This window comes from Spermophilus citellus (assembly GCF_964194105.1).
Source record: "Spermophilus citellus genome assembly, chromosome: 11".
Lineage (NCBI taxonomy): Eukaryota > Metazoa > Chordata > Mammalia > Rodentia > Sciuridae > Spermophilus > Spermophilus citellus.
In genome coordinates this window covers 82,109,635-82,131,498 of record NC_138192.1, presented here as the reverse complement: position 1 = coordinate 82,131,498, position 21,864 = coordinate 82,109,635, and the positions used below count along the sequence as shown (strand labels likewise).

At 39.0% G+C, this 21,864-nt stretch overlaps 1 protein-coding gene across 4 annotated transcripts in view; it reads left to right on the top strand.

Annotated features, from left to right (window-relative positions):
- Nucleotides 1–16,572: 16,572 nt before the first annotated feature.
- SESTD1 (SEC14 and spectrin domain containing 1) overlaps nucleotides 16,573–21,864 on the top strand; it is a 127,077-nt gene continuing 121,785 nt past the window's right edge. Inside the window, exon 1 of one of the 4 annotated variants that reach the window (XM_081261926.1) lies at nucleotides 16,573–16,986. The gene's annotated coding sequence lies outside the window, so the exon portion shown is untranslated. Of the gene's footprint in view, nucleotides 16,993–17,107; nucleotides 17,330–21,864 lie in introns of those variants that run through there. The other 3 variants (XM_081261929.1, XM_081261933.1, XM_081261932.1) reach the window with 3 other exon arrangements.

Here is a 21,864-nt window from a genome sequence, read left to right as displayed (position 1 = left end):
GAGTGGTATAGCTGGATCATATGGTAGTTTCTTTCTTTCTTTCTTTCTTTCTTTCTTTCTTTCTTTCTTTCTTTCTTTCTTTCTTTCTTTCTTTCTTTCTTTCTTTCCCTCCCTCCCTCCCTCCCTCCCTCCTTCCCTCCCTTCCTTCCTTCCTTCCTTCCTTTCTCTACTAGGGTCTGAACACAGGGCTTCACACATACCAGGAAGTTACTCTACTACTAAGTTGCATCTCAGCCCCATGGTAGTTCTATTTTTAGTTTTTCTGAGGAACCTCCACATTAATTGCAATAGGGATTGTACTAATTCACATTCCCATCCATCAGGTACAAGGGTTCCTCTCCCACAATCCTGGCCAGCATTAATTGTTTCTTTGTATTTTTGATGACAGCTACTGTGATTTGGTTGAGATGAAATCTCCTCATGGTTTTGATTTGCTTCAAGGGAGTACAATTTTAAAAGGGACAGTCCGTGTTTAGACAGTCAGCTAAACAGAGACTTGAAGGAGGTGAGGGAGTAAAACATGGGCATCTGCAGATTTAGGTGACCTACCATCTTGGTTTGTCTGGGCTACTGTAGGGGTTTCACAGGGTGAAAGACTTTTATTGCCAAAACCAGAGTTTTTAATGCCAAACGTTACAGCTCTGACAAACCAGGACAGATGGTCACCGTAGGAGTGTTCCAGATAGAGGAAACAGAAAGAACAAAGGCCGTGGATTGGGAGCATGCCTTAGCAGTTTTGGGAACTATTAAGGATGCCAGTGAAGCTAGAGAGCAGATGAGGTCAGACATATGAAGAGGGTGTCACATCATGCAGACCCTGTAGTGGTTGCAATGGAACTCCACCCAGATCTTGTCAAGGCTGACACAGCCATTCCTAGCTGCTGCCACAAAGTGTCTTTCAATAGTGCTTGCACTTGGCTTCAGGAACTGTCACCTCCAAGGCAGCATCCATTGATAGGAATGGCCCAGGACTAAAAACTGCTAATGTGGAAATACAGCAGCCTTTCCTCCTTCCTTGATTTGCTGCACCTCTAACATACAGCTTCCCTTACAACTGGCTGAGGCCTCATTTGTAACCATCTGCAATTCAGCTTTTTCCTCTGCCTCACTTCTCCACAGGTGTATTTCCTGAGTGCCCTCTCCAACCCAAGTTGCAACCCTCCATCTTGGTAGCTATGTCTAGGGAACTGAGCTAAGACAGGACTCACCAGAGATTTTGAAAGGCACATGAAGTCTGGAGAATTTTGAAGCAACTAAATCCTCAAAAAGTTTCTCTCAGAAAAATACAGGAATCTTATAATTGCCTATTTCAGATTATTCTTCTGAGCTCCATTGCAACTATGGCACTGGATGGGAGAACTAGGCTCTAACCCAGCTGGAAATTTTAGGTCTGCTGAATAGTTGGCATTTCCCCCTGTGTCTGAAAGTGTGGGCAGGTAGATCAACTCTCCAGCTGACACAAGAAAGTTGCTGTGTTCCTAGATGGGTTACATCATACAGCAAATTCCTTTGTGTTACTGGAACTCCAGTTTTAAATAAAGTAGGTACATTAAAAAACCAACAAGCAAAGAGAAGTTCTTGCCTTCAAGGATTTCATTCTATTCTTCTCTGAGCCATTTTATTGAAAATATTCAATATTAAAGGGCTTACTTCAGCATACCTCAGAATCTTCATTTCCTGTGGAACCAGCATTTGTGGGCAATGGTAAGTGGGGTGAGGAAACATCTAATGGGAAAATAACTGTCTCCTTCTTTCTAGTCACACACCAACTTCAATGTCCAGCTGCCCAGAAATACACATTAACTACATTTAATATGTCCAACATTTTCATGCCTCAGGCATCACTGAAAAGTTTCCAGACAGATGGTAGACACTACATTCATATTACTTAGGAAAACAATGAATAGGAAAATATTAAGTAGGTGGCAGCTCCACCCACTCTTATGTGCAAGAAGACACCCTTCATTCCTTACTTCAAAATGTTGCTTTGAACAAACTCTTTCAACTTGGAGGCTGAGGCATGAGGATTCCAAGTTTGCAGTCAGTCTGAGAAACTTAGCAAGACTGTTTCAAATTTTTTTTAAAAAAGCAACAAAGAGATGAGGGATGTTGCTCAGAGGTAGAGTGCCCTGGGTTCAATCTTAGTACCACAAAATAAACAAACTCTTTTAGCATCAAAGTTATCCTAACATGAGATTTTGTTGTTGTTTTTTCCTGTATATAAATTTTTAATTTTTTTAAATATCAGGGATTGAACTCACTTAATCATTGAGCCACATCCTCAGCCTTTTTATTTTTTATTCTGAGACAGAGTCTTGCTAAGTTGCTTAGGGCCTTGATAAATTGCCAATGCTGGTTCTGAACTTGCAATCCTTTTGCCTCAGCCTTCAGAGTCACTGAGATTATAGGCATGCACCACCGTACCTGACTGAAATTTTATGTGGTTAAAAATGACTAGACATTAGGTCAGTTGTTTTATTGTCTGTTAGAAATGGAAAGTAGAAGTCATTCTTATAACATGATGAGGTTCTAAAAGAGATGTAGGTTTTGCATGTTTCTTTTATTCAAAAAATGGACAGTGGTGTGGACCCAACACCTGAGCTTACTAAACAGTTTCACAGTCTCCAATACATACATTAATCTGCAGAGCCTTGGAGTCTTTGTTTATTAGATGGGATTTATACCTATGCTTTCTGTCTCAGAGAACTGATTACATACATGCTTTAATAGACATGAGCAGGTCTTGAGAATTAGATAGAAGAACAGTTACTATTATTTTTCATTTATTTTTAAATAGAAATAAATCACATATTATCTCTCCACAATAAGAGCATGGTTTTGAAATTAGCTAATACAATAAGTATGTGAAGTGCTTTTGCTCTTTATAAAACATTTTATATTCAAATAAATTCAAAAGCGAATACGCACACACCCATAAATATCAGCTAATAGAGTCCTGTAATATGCAGAGTGCAGCACATTTTGGATGCTCAATTTTCATTGAATGAATGAGTGAAGCTAAAGGCAACAGAAGTCTAACTTCTAGTGAAATCAAATCTAAGTTTTTTTTAAAAAACATATTAAAGCCAAAAATGCCCACCAATATTGAATAGATTTTAATTTCTGTACTTATAGTTAAATTTCATAGATCTGTAGCTTTACAAATAGAAATTTGGACTCATCCAGTGATTTCAACTACATGTATCAGATAGCATTTAAATTGGAAATGTAGCTAGGCACGATGGCACAGACCTGTAATCCCAGCAGTTTGGGAGGCTGAGACAGGAGGATTTTGAGTTCAAAGCCAGCCTCAGCAACGCAACGGCAAGGTGCTAAGCAACTCGATGAGACCCTGTCTCTAAATAAAATACAAAATATGATTGGGGATGTGGCTCAGTGGTTGAGTGACCCTGAGCTCAACCCCCAATACCCACCACCCCAATTAGAAATGTAATTCTTTGAAAAAGAATCACAAGAACTACTAAATATTAAAGTTTCACATTAATTACTTTGGCAATACAAATAAATGCCCAATTGAAGAATTTGTCATTTTCCTTCTCTTTCTGAGGTCAAATTGTCCTCTTACCTGTCCAAAACCAGACAGATTTCTACCATGGCCTTCAAAATGTAACAGTTTCCTCTTATACGTAGCCACCATCAGACATGTACCACTGTATATAGATTATAAAGATTCTACTTCAATCAATATTTTTCCATTTCATTGTATGTTCTTTAGGAAATAAAACATTAAATTATATTTGTTTGACATAATCATGGCTGTCAATTAACATAACAGATGATATTACAGACCTTTATATTCATTTTTTAATGCTCATAAAAATCCTATTAGATAAATATGATTACTATTCTTGTTATACAGATTGCAACACAAGACACAAAAAAATTAAAGATCTTATCTGAAGTCACTGTAAATGTACATATGTTACAGAAAAAAATATTTTCAGATTAAAAGCATCAATATTTAAAGACAATGAAGCATTTGGGACAGATTACATCTCTGGGTGTAAGTCACTGACAAAAAGGGTCAAAGGCTTTGATAATATCTCTATTTGAAGGAAGAAGTTTGAGGTAGATACCAGGACAGATTATTTGGACTAAGAATCAGGAAACAGGATAAAACAGTGTCACAGACATTGAAAGAAATAAGTTTTGTTTTTGTTTTTTTTTAAAGAGAGAGTGAGAGAGGAGAGAGAGAATTTTTAATATTTATTTTTTAGTTCTTGGCAGACACAACATCTTTGTTGGTATGTGGTGCTGAGGATTGAACCCGGGCCGCATGCATGCCAGGCGAGCGCGCTACCGCTTGAGCCACATCCCCAGCCCCGAAAGAAATAAGTTTTGAGAAGGAAGTCAAATGTTTCAAAACCTGAGATAAATACATCTATCAATATCTATCAATATCTGTGAAAGAGTATGTATGACAGACAAAAGAAATCAATTTTGTTTTTGTTTTTGCTTATATTTTTTTTAGTTGTTGTAAGGACCTTTATTTTGTTTATTTATGTGGTGCTGAGAGTTGAACCCAGTGCCTCACGTGGCACTTCCACTGAACTACAACCCTAGCCCATGTTTTTGCTTATATTTTTGAGATGAGGTCTCACAATATTGCCCAGGCTGATCTCAAATTTATGGGCTTAAATGATTCTCTTACCTCAGCCTCCCAAGTGCTGGGATTATGGGTGCATACCAGTGTGCCTGGATTTCAGTATTTTTTATATATAACAAACTAATACAAATCAGGGAAAACAGCTTTCCATTAAAAAAAAAAAAAACTATCAATGAACTAAAAAAGGAACAATTTAAGAAACAAGAAAACCCAAATCCAAATTGCCAATAAATATATTAACTTGTAATTCAGGATATGCCTATATATTTATTAAAGGTTTTTAAATGCAATTCTTGGTGCTAATGGGAATATCAATCAGGACAGAAAATTTGGAAAGCAGTTCATTAGTATGCATCAAAAAACTTTATAATTGTTCCTAAATTTAACACTGTAATTTCACTTTCAACAATATCTAACAAGAAAATAGCTGGTACTATTTAATATTATATTACAAGGATGTTCATTATAGCATTATATCTGATAGCAAAGCTTAAGCCAATTTCAACATTCATCAATAGGAAAATATGGAGTTTATTCACAGGATAAAACACTATAATTAAAATATGTGAAATAGTGCTCATGGTACAAATATGTTACAATCAGGATATAATATTCTATTTCGGATATGAAACAGTTTTCTAAACCTGGGCCTATATGCATTGTTCACATTTTTTAAATACTTTAAAATATCTGGGGCAGAAGGATTGTAAGTTTGGGGCAGCCTCAGGAACTTAACAACACCCTGTCTTAAAATAAACAATTAAAGAGGGGGTGGGGGTGGGGTGGGGGTGGCTGGGGCTGGGGCTCAGTGGTAGACCACTTGCCTGGCATGTGTGAGGCCCTGGGTTTGATTCTAATAAATAAATAAATAAATAAATAAATAAATAAATAAATAAATAAATAAAATAAAGATCTATCAACTACTTAAAAAATTTTTAAAAAAACTGGGCTAGAGGTATATCTTAGGGGTGGAGAACCCCTCGATTCAATCCCTAGCACCAGAAAAAATAAAATAAGTAAAAATCTGCATTATGAGATCCCTGATGTTTTTTCTTTTCTTTATATTTTTTAAGATGTTTCAAATCATCTGCAATGAAAAGATATGTGTTTTATAATGAGTAAATTGATAAATATTATATAAAAAAAAAACAAACAAAACCCAAAAAAAAGTGGACTAAAAGGAATGCATGCCTGGTCATCAGTTGGAGGAGACATCTTTTGAATATCCTCAGCCCATGCTCCTCTGAGAGCATCACCCAAGATTTCTCCTCTGCCTTATATCCCCTCTGTCTCCTAATGGGACTGCCATTCACTCAGTTCAGCATCTCTCAGACCTGGATACCCTTTTCTTAGTTCAGATCCTGACCCTCTCTCACTGAAAACCGAGAGTTCCCTAAATGCTCTCCTGCCTCCAGTGTTATAGCCTCTCAGTTCAGCCTCCATCTTCCTGCAGAAGTATTATTTCTAAGTGACAAATGTATTTAGAAGAAGGAGCGAAAGGAGAACAATTTAGCACCATGTTTAGTGCCTATCAGGGAAAGTGTAAACTCCTTTGAATGCGTCACAAGCCTCCCACCATATTTCATTGTCCTTTATTCTAGTTTTAATGCCTTTCTTGGTTCATCCATTTCAGGCTTATTGAATGGTCTGTGGTACTTTTTGTGTATCTGGATGATTTATGTCTTTGTGGCTTTGCCCATGTGTTTCCTCTGCCTCAATAATGCCATAGCCAGTCTCCCATCCACCTGGTCAATGTATAATCTCTTTCCAGAAATCTCTACCATAAGGGTTTTGCCCAAGTAATGACTCCTTCGTTTCTGGTTTTACTTTTTCATTCAGTTCTTTATTTCACTTAATTGTGTACATGTCTCCTTTGATAAATAGGAGGCAAACCATTTGACTTCAGCAAACATATCTTCTCTTACTACAGGGCCTGCTTTAGAGAAGAGTAAAATCCTAATAAATGTTTGTTGATTAAAGGAAAAAAGAAATGAGTGGTTAACAGTATGAAATACTGTAAAAAGGGAAAGAGGAAACAAATTCATTGCATTTGACAATTAAGTAGTCATTGTTAACTTTGAAAGAAATATTTCAAGTGATTTAGTCGAGAAACAGCAAGTAGGGAATGAATAGTGAATAAATAATCATTTCAAGTTCCCTCCCCACAGAGAAATTAGTTATTGAATGGAAGGAGGAAAGCAGATAAAGCTTGAAAGAATTCTTTGAATTTTGGTTTTTATAAATGAAAGAAAATGAAATGTTTGTACAGACATAAAAGAAAACTATCCACTGGACAATTCTGATGTCACATGGTAAGATTAGTTGTATAGGAAGGTGTCAGTCTCATCTTAAAACATACACATTGTAAGAATTCCATGACTTGGGGTTGGGGTTGTGGCTCAGCAGTAGAGCACTCTCCTCATATGTGCAAGGGCCTGGGTTGGATCTTCAGCACCACATAAAAATAAATAAATAAAATAAAGATATTGTGTCCAACTTCAACTAAAAAATAAATATTGAAAAAAAATAAAAAGAGTTCCATGGCTTATGTATTACATGCATTATTGATTGCCGCAGTCTGGCTGGGCACAAATCACGAGCCACTGAAGCAGGAACAAACTTTATTTCTGAACTCCACCAGCACATTCCACACACGCTCCCCTCCCCGGAAACTCTCCCTGGAATGCCATGCGGCTCCTCCAGGAACCATAAATCCCTCCTCCAGCACTTCCCCAACCAGTGAGAACTCTTCAGGAATCCCCGGGAGAGCTCAACCGGAGCTGTCATTTAAAAAAAAAAAAAAAAAAAAAAAAAAAAAAAAAACTGAGAATGTAACTCGGTGCTGAGGTCCTGGGTTCAATCTCCAGCACCACAAACCAAAAAGAGAACCTTGACTAATCACTTGCCCCATTACTGGCATTTCTGAGCCAAGCCAAGCACTGCCTTCTCCTGGACAAATTTCTCTTCTTGGTTTCCAGGACGACACACCCTCTGGGTTTTGTCCAACCTCATTGGCTGTTCCTTCTCAGTCTCCCTTGCTGATCCCTCCTCATCTTCCCACTAAGTGTTGGCATTTCCCAGAACCATGTCTTTAGACCTCTCTCAACACTTGCTCTTGTTAATCTCACTGAGTCCCATGGTTTTAATATTTATATATACACCAAGTCCCAGTGTACATTTCCAGTCCAAATATCTTCCTTAACTCACATGCCTTGCTAACATAATGCTTGTTGTCTGATGGGTATCTCTAAATTCACATTTCTGAAACAAAGTTATTGCAGTCCCTCTCTCCCCAGACTGCTCCCCTCACCGTCTTCTTCCTAGTAAATAGGATGTTATCATTCTAATTACTTAGGCACAAAACCTCAGTTATCCCTGGATTTCCTTTTTAGTGACATCCCACATCCAATCTGTCAAGAAATCCTGGTGCTCTCTCTTTAACATATAACTGGAAGCTAACCACTTCCTGCCACCCTCCTTGCCTAATCACCATCCTGTCTGTCCTTAGTGGTAGCTCTCATCTCTGGGCTGGTTTCTGTGCTTCTATCCTTCCCCCAAGGCATCTATTTCAGCTGTCAACAACAACCAGAGAGAGTGAGTCTTTAAAAATACAGACCCTACCTACCACTCCTGTACCCGCAACTGTTCAGTTTTTAACTTGGAAAGAGCTGAAGCCTCAGTCTTAACAATTCCCTAAGAGACTCCACAGCCTCTTTCCCCTCACCCCATTCCAGTTACCTCCTGCCCCTGCAGGTATGAGCTCACCTTCTGGTCTTTCATTGGTAGTTTCCTCTGCTAGAAACCTCTTCCCCCAGAGGAACTACCCCATCACTCCTTCCCTCCATTTCTCTGGTCCTCCTTTTATGGTTACCTTCTTGGTGAAACCTTTCAGATCACACAAAGTCCAACCTACTTCCTGTGCTCTATTTGTTCAGCCTTCTATATTGTTCTCCATAGCACCTCTCTGACAACTGCACATTTGATCTTTTTATGCATTTTTCTGTCTTCCCTTCACGGAGTTGTAAGTTCCATGAGGTAGGAATTTTTGTTTTATTTACTGTGGTATTCTCGATTCCCAGGACATACTTTACCAAGAGCAGGCACTAAATAAATACTTGTTGAATGAAAAAAAAAAAAAAAGAATACCCATTATTTGAATGAATGTGAGGAAAGAGACAATTTCTCAGACTATGATGGTGGGGGGAGGAATATAATTTGTGTAGTAATTTGAGAGATTGTAAGTCCTCCAGAGAGCAGCTCTGGCTCACAGCAAATGCAATTTTCCCCTAAACCTTCTGGACCTCAATCATTTACATTTTGTGCTTGGCCTAGGCAGGCTGTTGCTTTTCTCATTCCTGCCCCATACTTTTCTCATTCTGATCCTTCTCTTGAAGATACTCTATTTTTGCAGGCATAGCAAGAATACTCGAAATTCTCCTCCAAACAGCACTTACTTCAGTACCTCTCAGCCACTCATTCTTTTGCTTTTTCTCCCTTGTTTAGCCTAGATAATTCTGGCTCTTTCTTCTATACTCAGATCAAGTATCAAATCTTCTGTAAACCCTCCACTAGGCACTCAGCAGTAACTTACCTCTGGGTCCAGGGTAACATTTTGGGTGGAGTTTGATTACAACTCTAGTATGTATCACGTTGTATTCAGTGTTTGTTTAGGTTCCTGTCTCCTAATTAGACCAAGAGCAAACTCCTGACATCTTCATCTTTGTTTCCAGGTCTCTGAGGCAGTCTTGGTACTCTCTTTTTGGTTGCATGAACAAAGAAATCTTTGAATACCTTTTCCTAGTCTTCTCACTCCCATCTTTTCCCCAAATAGTATTTTTTTAAAGTTGGTCATGTGACATTAGTACAGCCCATCTTCCTGGATATACCCAAGCTGATGCCTGAAAAGGGACTCTCCAAACACTTATTTTTTTAAAAAAGTATTTATTTTTAGTTATAACAATATCTTGATTTATATTTTTATGTGGTGCTCTGAATCGAACCCAGTGCCTCATGCATGGTAGGTGAGCACTCTACCTCTGAGCCACAACCCAGCCCCTCCAAACACTTTTAAAGTAGGATCTTCTTCCTCTGCAGCCTCTAGGCACAATTTTCTTTGGATAAAACACCCAGGATCGTTTACTGCAGCACGAACACCTCTTACTTCAAATTTGCTGCTGTACTTTACGTGAAGATGTTTAGATGATTTTTTTCATCATTAGGAAAGATAGTATATATTATTGGTTTATTTGCAAAATTTTTAATGTAAAAAGTTAAGATTCAGAATAAAATGGTCAAGTAGGGCCTACTCAGTGGCTCTCTTTATTCAAATTCCCAAAGAGAAAGACACTTTTCACTCTTTTCTTTTCCTAAATCTAACATAATATCAACAAGGCATGAACCTAGCTCATGTCACATGTTTTGAGTACACTGATCCACAGTGCTGGAATCAAGTAACTCCACACCCTAAGAAGTGGCTCTAACCCAGGATGACACAATCTGTATTTGTCATATTGCCAATTTAAAAAAGAAAGAAATTGTTTAAAGGCCCTTTGTTACATAATAATGTTTTATTCAGAAGGAGAGGAAAAGTTGGATTGATACAAAAGGCAATTCTTTCCATTTTCCACTTTATCCCACAAACAAATCAATTCTTTGCTTCTGTGTTACTAGTGCCTCCTACGACTTTATTCCTCTGGATTTCTCACGAGCTGCCATTCAGCTGCTGGTCTCAGAGTTTCACACACCTCTCCAGTGCAGCTGGAAGGAGTGACGCTGGGGAGGAAGCCTGGCTGATGGGTGGGGATTATTTTTAAATGTGATTTGTCCCTATTTTGTTCAAGAACATAGATTTTTTAAAAAAAAATGTAGACAAACAAGAGATCCCTTCTCACCACCAGAGAATTGAAGTTAGAAGGGTCATGTTAGTCCCTGGACTCAGGTTTTAAGAGCTCAAGGCAGAAAGTGTTGCTTGATTGCTGGAGTAAATATTCTTGACCTTTGTATGCAGGCTGATGACTGGAACACATTAGAAAAACAAAAGGGAACCTTATGACTTGGACCCAGCTTGTTTTTAACATTCTTTTCTGTCTTACTAATATCTAGGATCTAGCCCCATATTGAAATACCATGTAACAGAAACTGAAGAACTCTTTGTAACTAATACCTTTTCAACAAGACCTGAATATTTCACTATGCAGATTGAATTTGATGATCAAGTATTTTACCTTTTTCAGCATTGAATAAAATATGTTTAGATTTAAATTTTTTAGACCTGGAATTCATGTAATAAGTAAAAATGGTCTGATCAAGCAAAATTGTATTTTTCTACCACTGTTATGAATGTAATGAAGAATTTTTCTAGGCTAGTTTTAAAGGAGCATCAACAAGCCAGAAAAAATATTTGGGTATAGATTTTTAATATAAAAGAATAAGATAGGAGTGATTCACATTATAATTTTAGTTTTTGAGTGGGCAATAAATTATTTCACAAAAATCACCCTTCTAGTGTGAAACTTAGAGAAGCACACATCTTGCAGTAAACCCTCTATTAGCTGTTTTATGTGCCTGGTGTACACTTTTCTCTCCTTCTTGTGGCAATGCCCTTATGTCCTTAGGAGTAAATTTCTTTGCACAACTGGAGGTACCCATTAAGCTGCCCATCCCTCTATACTCCAACCAGTCTTGTTCTACTGGCCACAATTTGTGGACTTTCCTGTGATCCAAAATATCAGCTACTCAATATTATTTCTGCATGAACTATCTATAAATTGGAGGATTTACAGCCTTTGCTATCTGGTGCTCTGCTCCTTATAATCTGAAACAGACTGATTTGCTGTTAGATTGAAAACAAATCTGAGAGGAACAGATTTGACAGAAGAAGCAATAAGAAACATGCTGATTTTGCTTGGGTCCTTGGTTCTGGAAGAAATGTAATCCTTCCTTCAGTGCTCTGAGCTACCTCACTATTGTTCCAGAAATACATCATTCCTCCACCCCAGTCCGGTTTGGATTGGCTTTGGCACTTACAAAAGAAGAGCTCTATATCAGGAACATTCATTTGAACACATTGTATTGACATTTGATAGCACCGGCAGAAGTTTTATTGGTGACAACGATAGAAAATTGGCATAACCAGTTTACTGTATTCTATTATGTAATGAATTATGTATTGCCAGAAGCATTTATAAAACAATTGGCCTAAATGTTTTGCTTTTCACTTGGCCTCCTTTGTTAATATCAAGTAAAAAGCTTATGCTAATTAAAAGTGACAGTGAATTGATCATTGAAATTAGGAAATTTACTCTAGTCTAAAATTTTACTTCATTTTCTATTACTTTCAATAATTTAAAAGCACATTGATGTGAAAGAGATATGCTTGTATTATGCCTAAGTTATATACTATATCTATTTATATACATTCAGTTGATACTACAAATATTCACATACTTTTTGTTCATATCAACCAGTAGCCAAGAGGCCTGGATTCTAGTCTTGCATATTTTGTTTATTAACTCTAGAGTTGAGTTTGTTACTTAACTAATTTATCTGAATCCCTGGAAAAAGAGGGTTTTGGAGTAGATGGGGTGTCTTCCAGCTTTAAAGTTCTTTGATTTTACAACTGGATAAAGAAGTTAGGTTTGTTAGAAAAAGACTTTGATTCTTTATTTTTTTCTTTCTTTCCTTCTTTCTTTCTTTCAATCCTCAGCTGAAAATTTCTTTCACTGAGGCAGATATAAAGACCAGAGGATTGAACCCAAGGTCTTGTGTATGCTAGGCAAGAGCTCTACCATTAAGCTATATACCCAGCCCTTTTTTATTTTTATTTTTTGAGATAACCTTTCAATAAATTGTGCAGAGTGGTCTCAAATTTGTGATCCTCCTATCTCAGCCTAACAAGTAGCTGGGATTACAGGTGTGCACCACTACACCTGGCAGCTTTGTTGATTTTCAAACACAGCTTTTTGCTTTTTACCTGTTTATCCAAAATATTTTTTTAAAAATATTCTTTATAGTAGACAGACACAATACCTTTGTTTTATTTTTATGTGGTGCTGAGGATCAAACCCAGTGCCTCACATATGCTAGGCAAGCGCTCTACCAACTGAGCTACAGCTCCAGCCCTACCCAACAGATTTGTGAATGTGGTGGGAGAAAATAAAACTATCCCACAGGAGTGAATGTAAACTATGTTGACCTTTGGTAAAGTATTGCTGTCTAAAGACTTTTGTTTCAGTGATGAACTGTATATGGCCAAAGCAAAAGAACAAAGACCCCCACATTAAAATATATATATATTTTTATATAATTTATATAATTTCAGAATCATGAAAGTACATTTAAAAACAAAGCCAGGTCATTATACCTACCTCAGTGAAATACATTTTCAGCTGGAAATTAAGATGTCAAATGTAAAAACTGATAAATTGGGTACTCAGTAATTTTTAATAAAAGTATTCAATATTTTTAAAAGTTTAATAATGTATTAACTATGGATTATTAAAATTAATGGTGTATCTTTGTATTTTAAAATAATACTTTGACAATTTGCTTTCCTTTTTTGTAGTGCTGAGGATCACATCCAGGCCCTTGCACATGGTAGGTAGGTAAGCCCTCTATCACTGAGCTACAACCAACCCTTTTTATTTTTATGTTTAGAACAGGGGCCGAGGCTGCACTTGAACTTGTGATCCTTCAGTCTCAGCCTCCCAAGGAGCTGGTATTACAAGTATACACTCCCACACTCATCTTCTCAGATTATTTCTTGAATGGATATGACTTGTATGCATAAAGGTCAGTACCCACCCCGAAGCAACTGAGAGTGATTCAGGGATTAGGCACACAACGCAAAAGAGTATAGCCTGGAGCCACTCTTGCAGGAAGAGCTGTAGGGCCATTAGTTTCTCCAAGAAGCTGACTTTGGTGTTGTGTAGATGCTCAGCAGCTACCTAAACCTGCTAAGCTTCAGGAACATAGCATTGGTAAGACCTGTCTGTCTTACCTTGGTGAAGTCCCAAGAGAACAATGTATAGAACACGCTCACAAAAAGTGTTTTCAATATTAATGTATTACAAAAATAAAATCAGATGAATGTGAGAAGTTATAAATTTAAATGGCATGTAAATGTGGTTTAAAAAAAGTTCAAGGGAAATTGTAGGCAAGAAATTAGGAATTTAGAAACTTATTGCTTGAAGTGCCTTTTGTCCCCAGCCTAGAATATTTAAAAATTTTATTGTGATCTCACAGTGATTTCTAGTTGGCAGGGACTTCTAGTGTGTAACTTCCAAAGGGATACTTAAGAGAAATAAATGTAAAGATCTGCCCTCAATTATTAAAAACAAATGCAAATTGGAGGAGATACAATTTTTTCTTTTCTTTCTTTTCTTTTCTTTCTTTTTTTTTTTTTTTTTTTTTTTTTTTTGGTACCCTGGAGTGAACTCAGGAGACTTGACTACTGAGACACATCTCCAGCCTCATTTTGTATTTTATTTAGAGACAGGGTCTCACTGAATTGCTTAGTGTCTCCCCATTGCTGAGGCTGGCTTTGAACTCAGGATTCTCCTGCCTCAGCCTCCCAAGCTTCTAGGATTACAGGCATGCACCACTGCACCTGGCTGAGATAGAGTTTCATAGTTTATATATATATATATATATATATATATATATATATATATATATATATATATATATATTTTAAAGACTTAAAAAGATTTGGGTTTGTTTTTGTTTATGTTTGTTTTATTTTGTTTATGTTTGGTGATAACTTGGTATTTATGAACAACAGAATGGGGTGGTAGAAAAATATTAATGTGATATCAAGTTGAAATTTTGAAATATTATCATTAGGAGTAGAAAATTGTATTCCTCTACTCCTCTTCTCATACTTGGGGTATAGGATTCATTTTTAGGTGACATGGCAAAATGTTAAAAATACATGCTGATCATAGAGGCAAAGAAATGCCTAAAGTGAGGCTTAATGAATTTAAGTGATTGAGCTGAATTTGTTTCAGAAGTTATCAGAAGATGTAGCACCCAAACTTCATTTTCTTTGAATTTACAGTCAATGTTTTTGTTATTGTGGTAGTGGTGGTTGTTTTAGCAGTTGGCCCTCATCTGATAACTGGGTGATGAGATATGGAACCAGAGGGAATGGAAAAAGGAAGGGCAGGGATGTTTTGTGAATTACTAAAATGGATTGTTTGGCAAGCTCTTGCTTTTTTAGGATAAGAAAAGAATGTGAGTCGTAGTGGACAATGTTTAAAATGATAAGCAGAGAATACCACATAGTAGAGAAATGAAGACCAGAACACAGGGAAAGTTACAGAACACAACTGTTATGGATTTCATTGCATTTCTTGTTGAATAGTTGCTTAATATCTACTTGTTGAAATGGATAAAGCTTCAACACTTCAACAAACAGAGAACCTTCTTTGTGATGGGCACTGAGCTATGTTCTGAGGAGCCAAAAATGAACTTGACAAAAATCCCTATCTTTTGGGGAACACACAGTGTAGGAAGAAAAGACCACCAAAGAAAGCATGGGTGTGGGGTGGGAAAGAAAGTGCTAAGGATTATCACTGAGAATAGGTAAAAGGCTTCATAAGAGCAGAGAGGAAAGAATATTTAATTGAGTGTGTGGGCAGAAGATGTGGGCATGGTGAAAGTGTGGGATGTCAGGGAAGATTCCAAAGAGTGATGCACTGTTTTCATTATCTTTAAGAATAGTTAAAAGAGGAATGGGTTTCAGATGGGAGAAACGATGAAGAAAAAGTCTATTCACCTGTGAAAAGTGGATATGGTGGGAGGTAGAGCTTGAGCTGAAGGGTTCAAGGAAATCAGATTATAAATGTCTTGTCTGCCATAGTCATGGGCTTGACCCTGAGTTAGCCTCCGAGATGGAAAGCTTCAGAGGACTTTAGAGAAGTATCAAGCTTGGCTCAGTGTCTTGGGACTATTCTTCGGTAGTTACATGGAAGTGAAGCAGAAGTGAAATTAGAAAGGCTTGGTGCAAACAATGGCAAAGAGGTTAAAGTAGTAGAAACAGATTGTCAGTCACACAATTATGAGGAAGAGTTCATCTGTGAGATTTATTTATTTATTTATTTTGGTACTGGTGATTGAAAACCAGAGGCATTCTACCACTGAGCTACAGTCCCAACCCTTTTTTAATTTTAGATTTTGAGACAAGGATTCCCCAAGTTGCATAGGCTGGACTCAACTTGTGATTCTCCTGCTTCTGCCTGCCTAGTTGCTGGGATTACAGGCATGTGCCACTGCTCCCAGCTGATGCGTGGAATTTTCAAACAGAGAATTTTAAAGGAGAGAAATGTGGTGCTAGTTGTTGGAATGGCAAGACTTTATTAGAACTAGGTGATACTCAAGTGTGAGTTCTGTGAAGGCCTGGGATTGGGACCACATGGCCACTGTGGTTTTGTAGGGATTAGCTGATGACTCGAACTGAAATCAGGAAATGACATAAAAATGATTTGTGCAATAAAATGAAAAGAGTACTTTGAAGTCAGTACATTTGGAGAAAAATAAGTAGGGTTGGTAAAGACAGGGAAGTAATCATCATCAGAAAGCCCCATTTGTGGATTAATTTTGGAGTGTCCAATAGAAAGATTCTCATGGCAAAACAACCATATTGAATAGAGCCCTGCCTCACCGCAACCCTTTTCTTCCAGCTGCCAGAATCCTTCAGCCATACCACACAGCCCCTTTCTGGCGTCTCCCATTAGAGGGTACTAGCTAGCAAGTTAGACTTTTGATAGACTTTGGTCATCTATTGGACTCTACATACTTCAAGATGAGGCCACAGGCAATAAATGACTTGCCAAGCTGTCAAGCACTGGCCCTTCCTAAGCCCACACTTCTGACCCCAGGTCCACGGCTCTTTCCACTAACCCACACTGCCCCGGGCTGGGGAGCTGGAGCTCGGGAGGGTGGGGACTGCAGGGTGCGTCAGAGACCCCTCCTCGCCCAGGCCCCAGCCCCCAGCCCCGAGCCCCCTTGGGACTCCGGGTCTCGCCCTCTTCCCTTGCCGGGCGGGGTAGCTGCGCCGCGGCCACCCGGGCGCACGCCAGGTCGCGCGGACGCGGGTCGGCCCGCGGGTGCCGGGAGGTGGCCAGGCCACCCGCGCCGCCGCCCCCCGCATGACGCACGGAGGGGCCGGGACGCTATTTGCCGCGAGTGACTGGAGCTGCTGCTGCTGCCGCTGCCGCTGCCGCCGCCGCCTGGGCCCGCTCCGCCCCCAGCCCGCCTTCCTCCCGCCTCGCCCTCCGCCTCCGCCCGCGCCTCGCTAGCGTCCCGGTGTCCTCCCCAACGCCCCGGAGCCGCCGGCCGCCAGCGCCAGCGCCAGCCAGGTGAGTGTGGCCGCCGCGAGGCCAGGCGGCAGGAGCGCGCAGGCCCCGCGGCCGGCGGCGAGCGCGGGCGGGTGGCGGTGGCGGGTGGCGGCGGTGGCGGCCAAGCTTTCTTTCACCGCGCGGCCCGCGCCCCCGGCTTCCCCGCCCCCGCGGCCCCCACCTCCCCTGCTGTCCCCGCCGCCGCCGCAGACAAAGCGCCTGAGGTGGGAGCCCCGCGGGCCGCCCCTACCTCCGCGCCGCCTGCCGGGTGCGGTCGCGGCCAGCGGAACCGGGGCCGCGCGCTCCTCCCCCCCGGAGCGCCCTTGTTCATTTCTGGGTGAAAGGGACCCGCATCGTGCAACAGGTTCGGGCGTTAACCCGTATTTTCCGGCGGGTCTCGCCCTCCCGGGGTGCAGGGGGCACAGGGGTCGCCCGGCTGCGGGACGAGCCCCGGTATCCAGCGCCTACGCTGGCTGGCTCCTTTGTGTGACCGGTGACCAGCCCTGACCGGTGGGTGGGGGACACGGCCGGAGGACCCTGGACGCCTCCCGCGCGGCGTGGGGCTTGGCTTCCCAGGGCCTGCGGGAGGTTAACGTCCCTCCAGCCTGTGGTGGGCTCACAAAGGGGAGGGAGAGGGCGAGTTGGTCGGAATGCGTGGTTCTGTCTTTATTTTTTATAATTTAGGCAGACGCATATTGAGAAAAGAGCCGCATTCTGACCAGCTCTTTGGGGGTACTGGCCAGATTTCACCCTGGGATGCCCAGCTTGGACTTGCTGCTGCCGTGACAGCCCCTGTGGTTCCCTTGGTGCTTTGGCATCTTTCTGTCATACACAGACATCATCACCCAGAGAAGTTGGGAGTGCTGTTGAGGGAGCAACTGGATAGCAGTTGTTTGATAAGTCATCCCTTTCTTCACGTGTTTTTCCTGTATCAAGCGTACCTACCATGCATCCCAGCATAGTTTGGCAATTCCTCAAATTAAAATTGCCACTTAAAGTGTGCTCCATGTTGGAAATCTTAACCCATACGGTTTTCTATGGTTTGATAAATGTTGTTGGTGTTATTATTAGTGGTACTGGGAATTGAACCGGAGTGCTGTACCACTGGGCTACATCCCAGCCCTTTTAATTTTATAGTTTGATACAGGGTCTCCTCAACTTGTGATCCTCCTGCCTCAGCCTCCAGAGTCGCTGGTATTACTGGTGCAGGTTAAAGCACCTCACCTGGCAATAAATCTTATGTTCTTAGTGTTGAGACTCCCCCCCAACCCCCAATACATAATAAAGAACAATTTATCTTTATTTACATACCTTGGGGCAGGCCAATACCTAGCTCCTTTCATTGGTATGCTATTTTGGTGCAACAATACTAAATAGAAGGAAAATCTCTTCCTTTTGCTTTGAGCAATAAAATACTTCTTTGTTCTAGAACCAGGAAGCTTTTATGCATAATACTTTTTGAAGACAGAAGTTGGTGACTGTCTTTACCCCATGACTAAATACATGAAAAAAATCCCCAAAGGAGCTAGAAAGCATTACACAACTCTATTGATTGTTTTTATATCCCAAATTCTAGGAAGTTATTTTGCTGAATATTTATTCAAACCTTCTGGGCTAAATTTAACCTTAAAAAATTGGGCCTATTCTAATAAGTTAGCCCTAACATTAAGGGGAAAAAAAGAGAATGTATTACATTTAAAACAAGCATTCTAACACCTGTGAGTAATGATTGGAGGAGTAATTGATGGAAGAGATAGGGGATCTAATAATGGACTGGAATTCTGGCAGCAGAATGAAGAGCATAGAAAATGGTAAATAGATGTTGAAAAGTTTCATCTACTGGGAGTTGAGCTGATTGATGGGCATTTAATGACATTTTGAACAGATAATTTTACTAAGGATATATCAGGAAACTAAATAGACCCTAATGAAAAAAACAGAGTGTCACAATTTTTATCTTTTAGATGTATTCTGTTAGGACTCCTTGAACTATTTCTACTCCCTAAACACAACTCAGTATTAATAAGGGCATTTTGGGGGGAATAAGTGAAATGATTTCATATTAATCTGATTTGTAGAAAGTTTTATTGGCATAATAGTTGTAATTTATTAAAAATACCATTCATTTGCTTGATATGTAACTTCAAATTAGAAGCAACAGGAGCAACCTCTTGAGAATAGCAGGATACTTAAACTAATAAAAAGTAGCAGAAACTTGAATTTCTACAGTAGTTTTTTGAAATATATTTTATATGTCATAGAATTCATTTTTAAATTTTTTTTTAAAGTTGTTGGCGGACTTTTATTTTATTCATTTATTTTACATGTGGTGTTGGGGCAAGCGCTCTACCACTGAGCCACAACCCTAGCCCCATAGAATTCATTGTATATTTCAGTACTTTTATTGTGTTCACAAGATCATATAAACATCACACTAATTCAAGAACATTTGGGGCTGGGGTTGTGGCTCAGTGGTTGAGCGCTTGCCTTGCATGCATGAGCACTGGGTTCGATCCTCAGTACCACATAAAATAAATAAATAAAACAAAGGTATTAAAAAAAAGGAAACCTTTATCACCCTAAAAGGAAACCCTTATCCTGGACCTGTCACTGCCATTTCTCAGCCCTCTCTCGAACCTGGCAAACATTTATGTACTTTTTGTCTTTGTGGATTTGCCAATTCTGGAATTTCATATAAATGGAATCACGCAATGTGTGGCCCATTGTGTCTTTCACTTGACATGTTTTCAGGTTTCACCCATATTATTGATTTTAATGGAGAATTATATTCCATTTTGTGACGGTGCCACATTTTGTTTATCTGTTCATCAGTTAACGGACATTTATATTATTCCCACTTTTGGGCTATTGGGAAGAATGCTTCTGTGAACCCTTATTTATAAATGTTTTTGTGTAGACATATGTTTTCATGTCTATGTATCTCACTGAGGAACTGCTGAGTTTTAGATGTTGATTCTATTTAACTTTTTGAGACTGCTAAACTGTTTTCCATAGCTGCTGTACATCTTACATTCTCACCACCAGTGTAGGAGGGTTCTGTTTTCTCCACTTCTTGCCAATACTTGTTAGTGTTAGACTTTTTGATGGCTGCCATCCCAGTGGCTGTTAAGTGGTGTCTCATTGTGGTTTTTCTTTTGTATTGCATCTTTTCATGTTTTGTTGTACATTTTCTTTGGGGGAAATGTTTGTAATGGTTTCTAAGTTTATGTTTTACACATGTATTTTCTCATTTAATCTTATCAGTAACCCTACAAGGTATTATCTGATCTGCTGCTAAGAAAAGAAAGTGCAAAGAAATTCAGTAGTTAGCTGAATTTTAAGCTTATAACTAGTAAGAGGGTCTGACTATAAACTTCTCACTCTACTTCCTGCATTCTTTTCACTTGATAAGGCATACAGAAGTTACATTGTGCTTGTGAAATCGTTGGCTAATCAGTGACAGAATGGGGGAAAAATAAATAAAAAAATTAAATCAAATGAAAAAGAAGTAGGTGCTATGGCCACACTGCCCCATATTCACCAGATTTTTGTTATGCCTTTTTTCAAATATTTGTTTTCTTCTGTCCTAATAAGGTCGATGTGAATGCCATAGGGTGGAAACAGATCCAAAGTGACTAACTTGGTAAGAGCTTTCTAGTGATGTAGCTGAGAATAGAACCCATTCCTTTTCACTGAAACTCCATTCCTCTGCAACTTCTATGGTCTTTATTTTCCCATTAATTGATTTCCTCTAATGGTAAAGTAGGCATTACCTTTTGTATAAACATTAAGATTTTGGGGGGCTAAACTGAAATTAACTTTTATTTTTGAAGAGGGCAATTTGCCAGTTTGACTCTGAAGTACAGGCTGATAGGTACTTATTTCAGTTTTTATATATAACTCAACATCAGACATGTATGCAAAATTCTTAGCTCCTTAGAAACTAGGTAGGGCCATGTGTTATTCATCTTGGCATACCATTGTCCAGCATTGAATTGAATTACTACAAATTCATTTTTTTAATTAAAAAAATGGAAAAATTATCTGCTACTTAAAATTTTTTTTTTAGAAGAAAAGCATAAATTTCAGAAAATCTAGAATTCTAGAGATGGAATGATCTAAAAGATTGAAGTGATAAAAAGTAGAATTTGAGTTAAAACTCAATGTTATATCTTATGGAAGGAAGTAATTGTTATGAGAGATTCTAATTACCTAATAACTGTCACACTTTTGTTTTCCAGATACCTAGCTCAGTACCCTTGCACAGAAGTTGTACCCTAAGTGTTTAAGGAATAAATAAGCAGATAGTGAGTAAAATAATTAGTTTTTGCTATCATAAGTTAAGGAGATAAAGGAAAAGTATATTTAGAATTTGCTTTTAATTTATATAATTTTAATTGTGAAACAATACATGTTAAATACAAAAATTCAAGTAATGTATGGGTACATAAAAACTGGAAATCTCCCTTTGCTTCCTGTTTCTTTTCTTTCTTCACCACTAAGACCACCTTGTCTTAAATAACAACTATTTCTACAGTTAGTGATTTATATTTCCAAACCTGTATTTTTGACTTTGTGCATGTGCATGATTATGTACAAGTACGCATTTCATATCAAGGTCATATGTACATACAAATGCACATTTCATATCCTGCAATTTGTGTATTCAGAATGGTTTTTCTTTTACACATGGGATTATACCATATGTAGCCCTTCATTTTTGACTACAGTGTGTTGATACTTTTGCACCTGTATTTACACAGGATAAACACATTTATGTTTGCTATTAAGTTGGTTATCCTTGCCTGGTTTTAGTGTCAAGAATAAGCCAGCCCTTATGGATGAATGGGGTACTCCCCCCTTTTTTTAATCAGTTCATTTTTTTTTCATTTCGACTTT